The sequence below is a fragment of the Molossus molossus genome, unplaced genomic scaffold (assembly GCF_014108415.1).
Source record: "Molossus molossus isolate mMolMol1 unplaced genomic scaffold, mMolMol1.p scaffold_m16_p_11, whole genome shotgun sequence".
Taxonomy (NCBI): Eukaryota; Metazoa; Chordata; class Mammalia; order Chiroptera; family Molossidae; genus Molossus; species Molossus molossus.
Window position 1 is genome coordinate 60486526 of NW_023425346.1, and position 11756 is coordinate 60498281.

Sequence of the window (11756 nt, forward strand, 5' to 3'; positions counted from 1 at the left end):
AGGGTCACCCAGCAACTTGTAAACAAGCAGGACCTCAACACTGGCCCCTGACCTGGTCTTGCACTTGTCCCTCTGCAGTAATTAGGCGATAAGTTCCTTTGTAAACTTACTTTCCATTACCCTTTCTCACTGAGATTGCACCTATTTGCTTTTCTTCTCTATGCTTATTTTTTTTTTTTAAATACACTAATTTTGAGAGCAGTTTTAGGTTCACGGCAAAATTTAGAGGCAGGGACAGAGATATACTTTCTACCCCAACACGTACATTGCCTCCTCTGTTAGCAGTATCCCCCACCCTACTGGTACATTTGTTACAGTTGATGAGCCTACATTAGCACGTAATTATCACCCTAAGTCCATAGTTTACCTTAGGATTCACTGTTAGTGTTGTAGATTTTATGGGTTTGTACAAATGTATAATGAATGACATATCCACATTATAGTATATAGAGTAGTTTTACTGCCCCCCCAAATTTGTGTGCCACCTATTCCTTGTTTCCTCTCCCTTAACCCCTGGCAACCACTGATCTTTTTATTGCCTTCATAGTTTTGACTTTTCCAGAATATCATGTAGCTGGAATCATACATTATGTAGCCTTTTCAGATTTGGCTTCCTTCACTTAGTAAAAATATGCATTTAAGTTTTCTTCATGTCTTTCCATGAACTATCAAATCATGAACTTGTTTTTAGATATCAAAAAATCATAAAACAGCAGTGGGAAACCCTGAAACATTATAACCTGGGGGGGGGGTGGAGATAAAGTTTTTTTTTATGTCATGTAGTGAAAATGGATAGCTTTAGAAACAAACCTGGGCTCAGACTCTTTACTAGCTGTGTGACCTTTAGACGTTTGATTAAGATTTCCAGCTTAATTTAATCATCTGCAAAGTAGAAGAGTGTCTTCCTTAGAGGATTACATGGGCTATAAGTAAATTATTCAGCTATTGCCTAGCAAATAATAGATACTCACTAAGTATTTTCCCCTCATATATTTTTTTATTTTTGAAGAAAAGAAAAACAATAATACCTTAAACTGTGGTTGTTTAATCCTTTCATCCATGCTGTGCTGACTGCTGATTTTTAACCCCATTTTACAGATGATGAAACTCGCCAGAGACCACAGAGCTAGAGAATGGTCAAACTGGGTTTTGAATCTGGGAAGTCTTGACCCCAGAGCCCTCCAACCTAAAGACTTAAATTGCAGTGGTGAAATTATAAAAGCCAAAAGCAAACTGAAGAAATAAAGTGTTAGCAGTAAGACATATCTTGTAGGGCTTTCAAGAATCATCTAATTAACTGTTCGTGATGATAAAAGAAATGTTGAGAAGAGTGTCAGAGAATTTGCATGGCAGAAGCCCTAATTTTTTCTTGATTCTTTCTGAATATTTTTAGGTCAACCACTACATACCAAACATTTGCAAACAAATGGTATAGATACATTAATGCCTGAGAAAAGAGTTTCAAAATCACATTAGCAGGAGAGTCAAGACAGTATTAAGGAAGCAGAAGCTTCAATTTTATTAACTAATAAGGCCCACAGTGCCAAAGACACTGTTGTAATGCTGGAAAGTGGTGTAAAATAATATTTAAAGCATGATTTCAACATCAAATAAAACAAATAGTGAAACATGTCAGTTAATGGCAGAACTACATGCAACCTCAGGGCTCCCAGACTCCCAATCTGAATCAGAAGCTCTTATTCCACCATGATTATTTGATAGGACTTGATGCTTCAGTTGGATTTTCCTCAAACATATTCTTCAACACTGGCAAAAAAAAATTCTCACAGAAGCACTATTTAAATCAGACCTTTTTTTTTTTTTAAGGTTTGACAAGATCTTTAAAAGATTAACAGTAGACAGGAAACCAATTAAGAATGTTGAACATGGTTGTGGCCAAGAGTTTGAACAAAGAAAGTTAGCCATTCCTTGCCCCCTCAGCCATTTGCTCCCAGAAAGGGGATTAGGTAGGTTTGCTCAGACCAATATTATTGACATTTATGAAGAAGAACCAAACAGTTAGGAAACCAAGCCCCACAAAAGCAGAAGCTGGTGCTTACAGGAATAGCCCAGACCTCCCCTTCCCCCACAGGACAGAACTTGGCCAGATATGTACTTCCTTCCCTACTAACTAGCAGTTCTCAGAAAGTAAATGGCAACCCAGTGCTTTCCCATTTACCAAAACGAAAGACATTCTTGTGAAACAAGATGGTGTAGGCTTTGTAGGAACTCTTCAACCCAGGCCCAATCACTTCTCCTAGGTGGTGGTTAATAAAGAGAAAGGGGATGTCCAGAAGGGGATGACAACTGTTGTCACTCATAAACTTTCCTAATATCCATGAAATAAACAAATCCATCACTGTCTCAGGCAGTTAGGTCATAATGATTATAAAGATGGTCTGCTTCCTTCTGAGACTTGTTCTTCAGGCCTCCTCATTTTCATAGCCCAACCATAAACTTATTCTGAGATGATGAGAGATTTATGTTTATAATCTCAACACCATTACTCCATGTAAAGAAGACATTGCTTAGTGAGACCCAACACAATACATGAGGGCATCCATTATAATCCGGAAACACAAGGTTCCAGTTATCTGGGTCCTCACTGACAAAGGTTTTTCTGTAAATGTTTCCTGCTTACTACCCATTACCCATGCTCACTCCTAGGTTCTGATCTCTGGGATCACAAAGTTCATTTTTACTTTCTTTGCACTATCCATCAGTTTAAAACTTCTATCAATAAAACGAGTACTGTTTGATAACAAACATCTTGTGTGATGAAACTAACAATAAGAAAATTAACAAAAACTACAGTGTTTTCACATTATAAAGATATGTAGTCCACTTTGTAGCATAACTGGCAAGATTTTTAAAAAAGGTATTAATGCTTTTAAAAATATTTAACCCAAAGACTCATAAGTAATGTTTAGTAATATTTGCAACAATAGCCACACAAACCATCCCTATAATGATAAACACTAACACGTGGAGCATTTGCTATGTGCAAGGCATTTTACACTTATAAGCTTGTTATACTTAATATATTACTTAATAATTAATATATGTGAAATAGATTTTCTCAATTTATAGCAAGTTATGCAGCTGGTATTTAAAACTGTGTTACATGCAATAACATTTTTTTAAAAACAGGTTATTTGTCCTAAAAAGCACATTTTGTTGGTTATCTAAATTGGTAATTTGATTTTTTAAGGCTTTGCAGTGATAAGTGCAGTAAAGTTGAATACTTTTTTAGTTTTCCTTTGGAAGAAATGCGTGCCTAAATGGGTTAGTTCAACTCAGCTGTACATCTTTTAAATGATATAGAGTGAAGAACTTTAGCTTTTGTGTTCTAAAAAGTTTTTTCAAGTACCCCCTACATATAAATAGCTGCCTGAATTTGATGTTTATTCACCTGAAAAAAATATATATATTGGCCACAGAACTAACCCAAAACTAATAAAACACAATTATTTCTTTATTGGTGGAAGATTTATCTAACTGGAGTACATATCGTAGTTCTCAAACTTAAAAGGATATTGTAGGAAATGCTACAAATCACATGTGCAAAGAGAGATAAGAAGGCTTCTGTAGGATAAGAAGTCCTTTTCATATTTTGTGTCTAGATGCTTCAAAAAGTTACTACTATTTGCTGATATTTTTCAATGTATTATGTTGCTATAGACGGAATATTTGTGTCCCCCAAAATTTATATGTTAAAATCAAATCCCCAATGTGATGGTATTTGGAGGTATTCGGGGCCTATGAGTGGTGCTTAGGTATCACACATGCACACATATACCAGTAAATCGCCACAAACAAAGAGTAAATATTTCCTACAAACCCCTAAGTGAGAGTATTTCCCCTATGAGCACAGAATGTCCCAGTTGGAGGATGATTATAGATAATATACTCTAACCCCTTCATTTTATGAAAAAATACAGATACGTGAACAAGATCACCACCTACAGCCCCTAATGAATTAATTTTTTTTCTTCATTGATGTGTATGTGTGTGTGTGTGTGAGAGAGAGAGAGAGAGAGAGAGAGAGGAAGGGAGAGGGAGAGAGAAATAGAAACATTGATGAGAGAGAACATCGACTAGACACCTCCTGCATGTCCGCCTCTGGGGATCAGGCCCACAACCTGGGCATATGCCCTGACCGGGAATTGAACCAGTGACCTCTTGGCACATGGGTCAACCCTTAACCACTAAGCCACACTGGCCAGGCCAGCCCCTAATGAATTAATGGATCTCAGTAATAATCATTGTAGGCTGCTAATACGACAAGAGAGACAACCAGTCCAAACCAATTAAATTAGAATCTCTAAAGATGGGACTCAGGAATCAATATATTTTTAAACCCCTCAGGGAATTACAGTGTGCAATCAATTCTGAGAACCACAGCAAGATAGAAGAAATTTTTTTCATACTATTTTCTGTTGTTCACATACCTATTCATACTCTGGAACATTTTCTTTATATTAGCTTGGGAAATCCTGCACTGAGATAAATTTCTAGAACTGAAATTACTGAGCGTGTACTTAAGACTTCTGATATGTATTATAAAATTACATTTCAGGAATTTTGAAGAGCTTTATATTCCCATTTGTTTTTTGTATATTAAATTATTAACTTAATCAACAAACATTGAACAACTACTATGTGCTAGCAGAGGAACTGCATCAGTAAAAATCAATACAAACAAAAATCTCTGACTTCATAGAGCTTACATTTTAATGTAAGTAGACAGACAATAGACAAAATAAGTAAAATTATATAGTATATTAGAGGATGATACATACTAAGGTGGAAAATGAAGAAAGGGAGGGGATAGGAAGTTAGCAGGAATGGCTGCAGAGACAGGGCAGGGACAGTGAATTTGAGTACAGATCAAAAGGAAGGGAGGGAGCCATTGAAAAGGCCCAAGCTGCCTGGCTTTTTCCAGGAACAATAAGAAGGCTGCTGTGACTAAATCAGAGTGAGCATGTAGTATAGAAGATGAGAATGAGGAGACATCATATATGAGGATTTGGACTTTTCCTGAGACAGGAACCTGCTGGAATATTTTCAGCAAACACTTGCATTGCTAACCTGACTCATCAGAATAACTGTGGTTGCTGAGTGGAGAACAAAAGGATCAGGGTGAAGGCAGAAAAAGCAGTTAAGTGGTTACTTTATTAATTCACTTGAGATGTATGATGGCTTGCACCGGGGTGGTAGGGGTGATATGATGATGGCAAAATGTGATCAGTACCTGCATGGATTTTGAAGATAGAACCAATCAATAGATTCTATATCTGGTTGGAAGTGGCATATGAGAAAATGCGATGACTTCTAGATTTTTGGTCTGAGTAACTAGATTATGGAGTTGTCATTCACTAAAATGGTGAGAACTAGAAATAGAACAGTTTTGGAGGATGTCAAAACATTCTTTGAGAGATGATTTTAGGAGGGCCTTTGAGGCAGGAAAAACAGCAGGAAAAACAGTAAGGAAAGTGGTCTGCCGGATGCACGGAGTGGAGGAAATACTTCTGGGAAGAGGGGGTGTTGTGTCAAATGCTGCTGATAGATCAAGTAAGATAAAACTGAGGGTTGATTATTGGATTTAGCAAAAATGAAGGTCACTGGTGACCTTGACAAGCAATAGCAGTTGTAATGGAGTTGATGGGGGGTGAAAGCCTGAATGGATTGATTTCAAGAGAACAGAAGTCGAGGAATTGGAAATGTCAAAGCAAGTATATATATAGCTGCTTCTAAAGCAGTTGCTGCAAGAGAGCAGCGAAATGGGGCAATAACTTGAGGGGAAAGTGGGACAAAAGAAATTTTTTAAGATGTGAAAAATAAGATCATGACTGTCGGCTGAAGTGAATGGTTCATGGGAGACAGCAAGGAATAGGAATTTATGGACACACATCCTTGTCCTTGAATAGGTGAGAGGGGGTGAGAGCAAGTGCCCTGGTGAAGGGGTTGATGGGAGCATAGAAAGTTCTGTGAAAGGAAGTGCTAGTTGATAAGATGATGATATGGTGGTGTGAGCGTGTACAAATTCTCTTCTGATTGCTACCATTTTCAGAGTGAACTAACCAGTTTAGAGTGAGGACAGAGAGGAGAGGCTGGAAGTTTGGAGTGTGAGAAAATGGTATGAAATAGTTGTCAGGGAGCATGGAAGAGTGAGTGGACTAGGGAAATGCATTACAATTTTAGAACAAGGCTAAAGTCTCACTTGAAGGCCATTAATAGTGAATTTAAGGTTAGACTAGTATACATGGTTTTGTATTTTTCTTGAGCCACATTCATCTGTGAACATTTAAGTACAAAATAGGCTGAGGATTGGATTTAACCAGTATTGGAGTTTTGACAAGTGACAGAAACCCTGTTTTTTTGTAACACATGTTGTACAAAACTTTCCCAGTTTGTAATTTGCCTTTTCCTTTCATAGTTTTTTTTTTACCTACAGAAACCTTATATTTTTATATGGTCACATCTATTATCTTTTCCTATGGCTTCTTCCATTGCTTTTTTGCTTGAGGGAGTCATTCCCTCATAAAGAAATGATATAAACTTTCTTCTATATTTTCTCCAAATTTTTAAGGTTGAATTTTTAACTCTTTAATCTATCTGTATATATGCTATGATACTAAGCTTTAATGAAATATTCATCCAAAAGTTCTTTTTTTCCCCACATTAATTTAAAGAAACAATTCCTGCCTGGCCCGTGTGGCTCAGTGGATTGAGCGTCGTCCCATGGACTGAGAAGTCCCCTTTCGATTCCTGGTCAGAGCATATACCTAGGTTTCGGGCTCCATCCCGGGTAGGGGGCATGCAGGAGGTAGCCTGTCAATGTTTCTATCTCTCTCTCTAAAAAAATCAATAAAAACATTTTTTGGGGGGTGGGAATAAAGCTCTTAAACTATATTTTCTTTTTTTTTTAAGCCGTATTTTTTACCCCTGAGGATTTATTTGTAGGCAGTACTGCCTGTCTTTAGCATTTGTTGAAGCTAATTCCCCACCTTATCCAGAGCTTGAATTGTTTTTTCTTGGCTACCCGACGGAGTCCCCCCTTTATCTTTGCCATCCAGTAAATTTACTAGGGTGCGTCATCATGTTGGCCATTCTGTATTCCTTCTTTCCTGGGATGTAGAAGGAAACTACAGGGTGGGGCAAAAGGAAGTTTACCATCATTCATATGGAAAACAACACAATAATTAATAATTAATAATACAAGAATCAACTCTGCGTTTCGCGTACTCGCAGCGGCAAACCTACTTTTGCCCACCCTGACTGTCTATAGTCAAGTCTTTATGTCTAAAGTGTTTTCTTCAATTTTCATTTTTAATATTTGCTTTAGTTGCCTGTTTTCATTTTCTTCACTGTGAACACCACACCCAAAAACCACCCCATGACAAAGGCATTACTCAAAATCCAGAGACTAAGTCAGAGGACTAAAAGCTTAGAGAAGTATTGCAAGAATACAGAATGAAAAAAAATAATAATAATAATAGAGCTGGCAGGTCTAAGGAAAGAAATGGAAGCTACAACGGAAGCCAGCGGACCTGAAATGGGAAGGTTAACTGCTCTGAGTGCGGTGGACCACAGGACACAGGAGCTGGGCAAGCAAGTTCAAAGCACAAGTGAGAAAAATGTCTGATATCAAAGACCAATGGGGTTCACCAGCATGTGACTTACAGGAGCCCCTGATAAAGAAAATAAAAACATTTTAAAAAAATAATAAAGAAACAATTCTATCCTTAGATTTGTAATTTTTAAAAATTATGTTATCTTTTTATATTTTGAAAGCTCTATTTTCAATTTATCACTTATAGGTCACTGATTTATCTGTGTATTCTCAGTACTTAACATGCTTTAACTATTATAGATTTATAATTCTTCAGCATCTGATAAGGCAAATACCAACCGTCAGCTCCCTTTTAAAAAAGTATTCTTTAACTATTCTTGCTTACTTATTCTAGAAAATTTTGTCATGATTCAAAAACAAACCCCTCTCAGGGTATATATGGAATTGATAGAAACCTGAACATTAAATTGGAAAATATCAATTTCTTTATAATGTTCAAGTTTCCTATTCATGAGCAAGGCTATCATCCTCTATTCTTTTAAATCTTACTGGACCAATTACTCATTTATGTTTTTATATGCTTTAAATTCCCCTGAGATACAGTTTTGCTTTGAATTTGATTTTGTTAGAGTGATTCCGCAAGTAAATTCCCAGAAAGAAAAGCAGACGGTAACTTTCTGATACTTTACATATCCAAAAATGTCCAGTTTTTCCCCCATATAATATGTATCACTAAAGCAGTGGATAGAATGTTCCTTGAAAACAACTATTAGAAGAAAAAAGTAGAAAACAACCTAGATGTTAAAAAAGAAGAGATTTATTAAATAAATTATTGTATCATTAGTAAAGAAATCTATAAATGATTTTTTAAATTAGGAAAATAAACATCCATTCATAAGGAAACAAATTCATGTGAAAAAAAAAGGAGACGGTATAACAATATGTGTACTGTGATGAAATTTTTTAAAACCCCTACATGGATATATTATGGCATATTTATTTTTACATCTATATATTTGGAAGAATATCAAATATTAACAAATCACTATGGAGATTAATATTAATGTATGGAGGAGGAAGAACTTTCACTTTTATTTTATATACTCTAAATTATTTGAAGTTTTAAGATCATGTCTTATTATTATTAACAGGTACATAGTTTTATACAGCCAAGGTACACATTTGCTTTACCTTTTTCCATACCTTTATTTCACTTGACACTGTTAACCACACTTCCTCCCATACAAACACTTCATTAGGTGCCTCTTCTAAGTATTACCATGACACACTGTACTTATTCTAATTATAAAACTTTTCACTTTAATTTATAATTGCCTATTTGTCTATTTTTCCAAATAGAATGAAAAGTCAAATACTTTCCCTATTTCATCATTTTATGTTATACCTTACAAAGTACCAGTTCAAAAACTATTAATTGAAAGTGTCTGTATGATTTGAAACAGAATGTATATTATCTAGTTCTCTGGAAAGTGAAAAAAAAAAAGCCGTTTTCAGAAGGTAATAAAGGGAAGTGATATAGGCAGGGTCGAAAGTCCTGAGGGTGAGCTGTGTTCATTGGTTGAGCAGCCAAACCACCATGGGAATAGTTCCTTAACTGCAATCTAAGTAGGTCAGAGGAAACAAGGCAGAGAGATGTGGGAGAAACTATGCAAGAGTGGTAAGAAAGTAACTGGTCTTCTCCAATGGGGGAATTCCACACTTAGGTAGAAGAATATTATGTAAATGTCTTTCTCTGATGAACTAGTAGTTCACATTTTCTATATGAGTGGGATACATAGGAGTAGCATGGAACTTCTGAAGGGTAAGTTGGAAGGCAAATATCACTGTACAAGCAAGAGAGAACAGGACTTGCTTATTAGGTTAAAGATTAAGCTGTCCCCCCAAAAGAAATACCAAAAAGTATATATACATCTGTATGTAGAGGTCTATTCTAAATAACATGGAAGTTCACTTTTTTCTCATATTACAGTCCCAAGGTAAGCAGTCCAGCTTAGCAGGGAGTCTGTACCCCACAAAGTCACCCAAGGACCCAGATCCCTTTTATTTATTGCTTCACTATTCCCTAAGGTGATACTTTAATTCTCATGATCAAAATTAGGTTGTAGGTACATTCAGTGTTCAAACTTGTGGTTAAGAGAAAACAGAGGAACTCAAAGGCAAGTGGTTTATCTTTAAAGGTGGACATGACCCAGAAATTACATATAATTTTAATTTACATATAATGATTTCTAGTTGTGAAAAAAGAATGAAGATCTAGTCTCTAGCTGAGTAGCCATGTGTTAATTACCTAGTGTAATCTCTATTTCCATGGAAGAAGGGAAGTATGGATTTTGGTGAAAAACTAGAAGTTTTGCAATATAAAGAAATCAATATTGTGCTCATAACCTGAAACTCTAGTGGCCATCGAATGCTGATCTAAGACTACTAATCCATGTGCAGTGCAAAAACCAAGGTCAATGGAGGGAAATTAAAGCCAACTGCTTTCAATTTAAGCAGTTGTCCCTTATTATGAGATAATGTCGTTCGTATTTTTTTGTTAAAATATCTTTAATGTATGGTGACGGTGATAGGTAGCATTTTAAATGTCCTTTTTAAAAAAAAAGTAAAATAGAACATTGGCAACATACCCATTCCCTAGTTTGTGTATGTGTATTTGTTAAGATTTTACAGATTCTTGACATTCTTAACTGGGACCAATGCTCTATATGACAACCAAGGACAGAGGGTCAGCACAGAGGCCAGTAGTTTGGACAATTATTATCCTACTCTTCCTTCAATACCAAAGGTGGCATCTCACCCCCAGGGTAGGATTTCTAAACTCTGCCCACTGGACCCACCATCATCTGTCTCCCTTTCCACAGCCAGTTAGGTCCCTTTCTCTGGACTCCTGTAGTATTCTTTATATGGTTCCACCTCAGCATTTATCGTATTGCATTGTATTAAAATTACTGTCTCTCTCATCCTACTTGAATATGACCACCTCAAGAATAAGAACCTGTGTTCATTGAAAGTGCTAGTTCTTTTAAAATATATACATTTTTAAAACTTATGAGTTCACTGGGACTGCCACAACAAACTACTATAGACTAGGTAGCTTAAACAACAGAAACTCAGCTTTTCACAGCGCAGTTACAGAGTCCAGAAATCCAGGATCACGGTGTTGGCCGAGTCGGTGTCTTCTGAGGCCTCTGTCCTTAGCTTGCAGGTGGCCACTTTCTCACTCTTGTCTCACGTGGTTTGTAGTCTATGCACACAGATCCCTGTGTCTCTTTACGCATCTAAATTTCCTCTTCTTAAAAGAACATCCGTCAGATTCGGTTAGGATCTACCCTAATCACCCCATTTTAACTTAATCACTTCTTTAAAGGCCCTGTCTTAAAAAAACAGTCATATTCTGAGGTATGGAGGATTAGGGCCTTAGCATATCAACTTGGAGTGGACACAATTCAGCCCATCATAACATCTTTATGATCTTTGCTGATTTAAAAAGTAATCTCTTTTTAAAAATTGAATTATAAAAAATATATAAGTAGAAAGTCTTCTATCATCTTACCCCATATGAGAGTAGCTCTCAACAGTTTGGGGTAATCAATGTTTCTTGAATGAATGACTGAGCAGTGGTATGGTACTCATATTAACAAGAAAATGAGGCACCAAGAGCAAGGTAACATATCAAGGTCATAAAACCACTTAATGCAAGGAGGACCAATACCCTTTTCTACCAATTTCTCATTCAATATCCTCCTACTATTCTGTGGTACTACATTTTTTTTATCCTCACCCAAGGACATTTTTTGCATTTATCTTAAGATAGAGTGGGAGTGGGGGGGGGGGGAGAAACATCAATGTGAGAGAGTCGCATCGAGTGGTTGCCACTCACACAACCCCAACCGGGGCTGGGGAAAAACTGCAACCAAGGTACATGCCCTTAGCGGGAACCGAACTCTCCCGTTCACGGGCTGACGCTCTAACTGCTGAGCCAAACCGGCCAGGGCCTACTCTTTTATATTTATTGTAATTATTGAATACTTATGTTCATCATTTTTAATGTTAGAGTGGGTAAGCTTAAGATTTTATATTTCACTTTAGAAGTTACCCAACTTAATAAATTTAAGTGTTCTTCACTTACATTTGTCCTTGTCTTTCTGTAGCCAGAAAC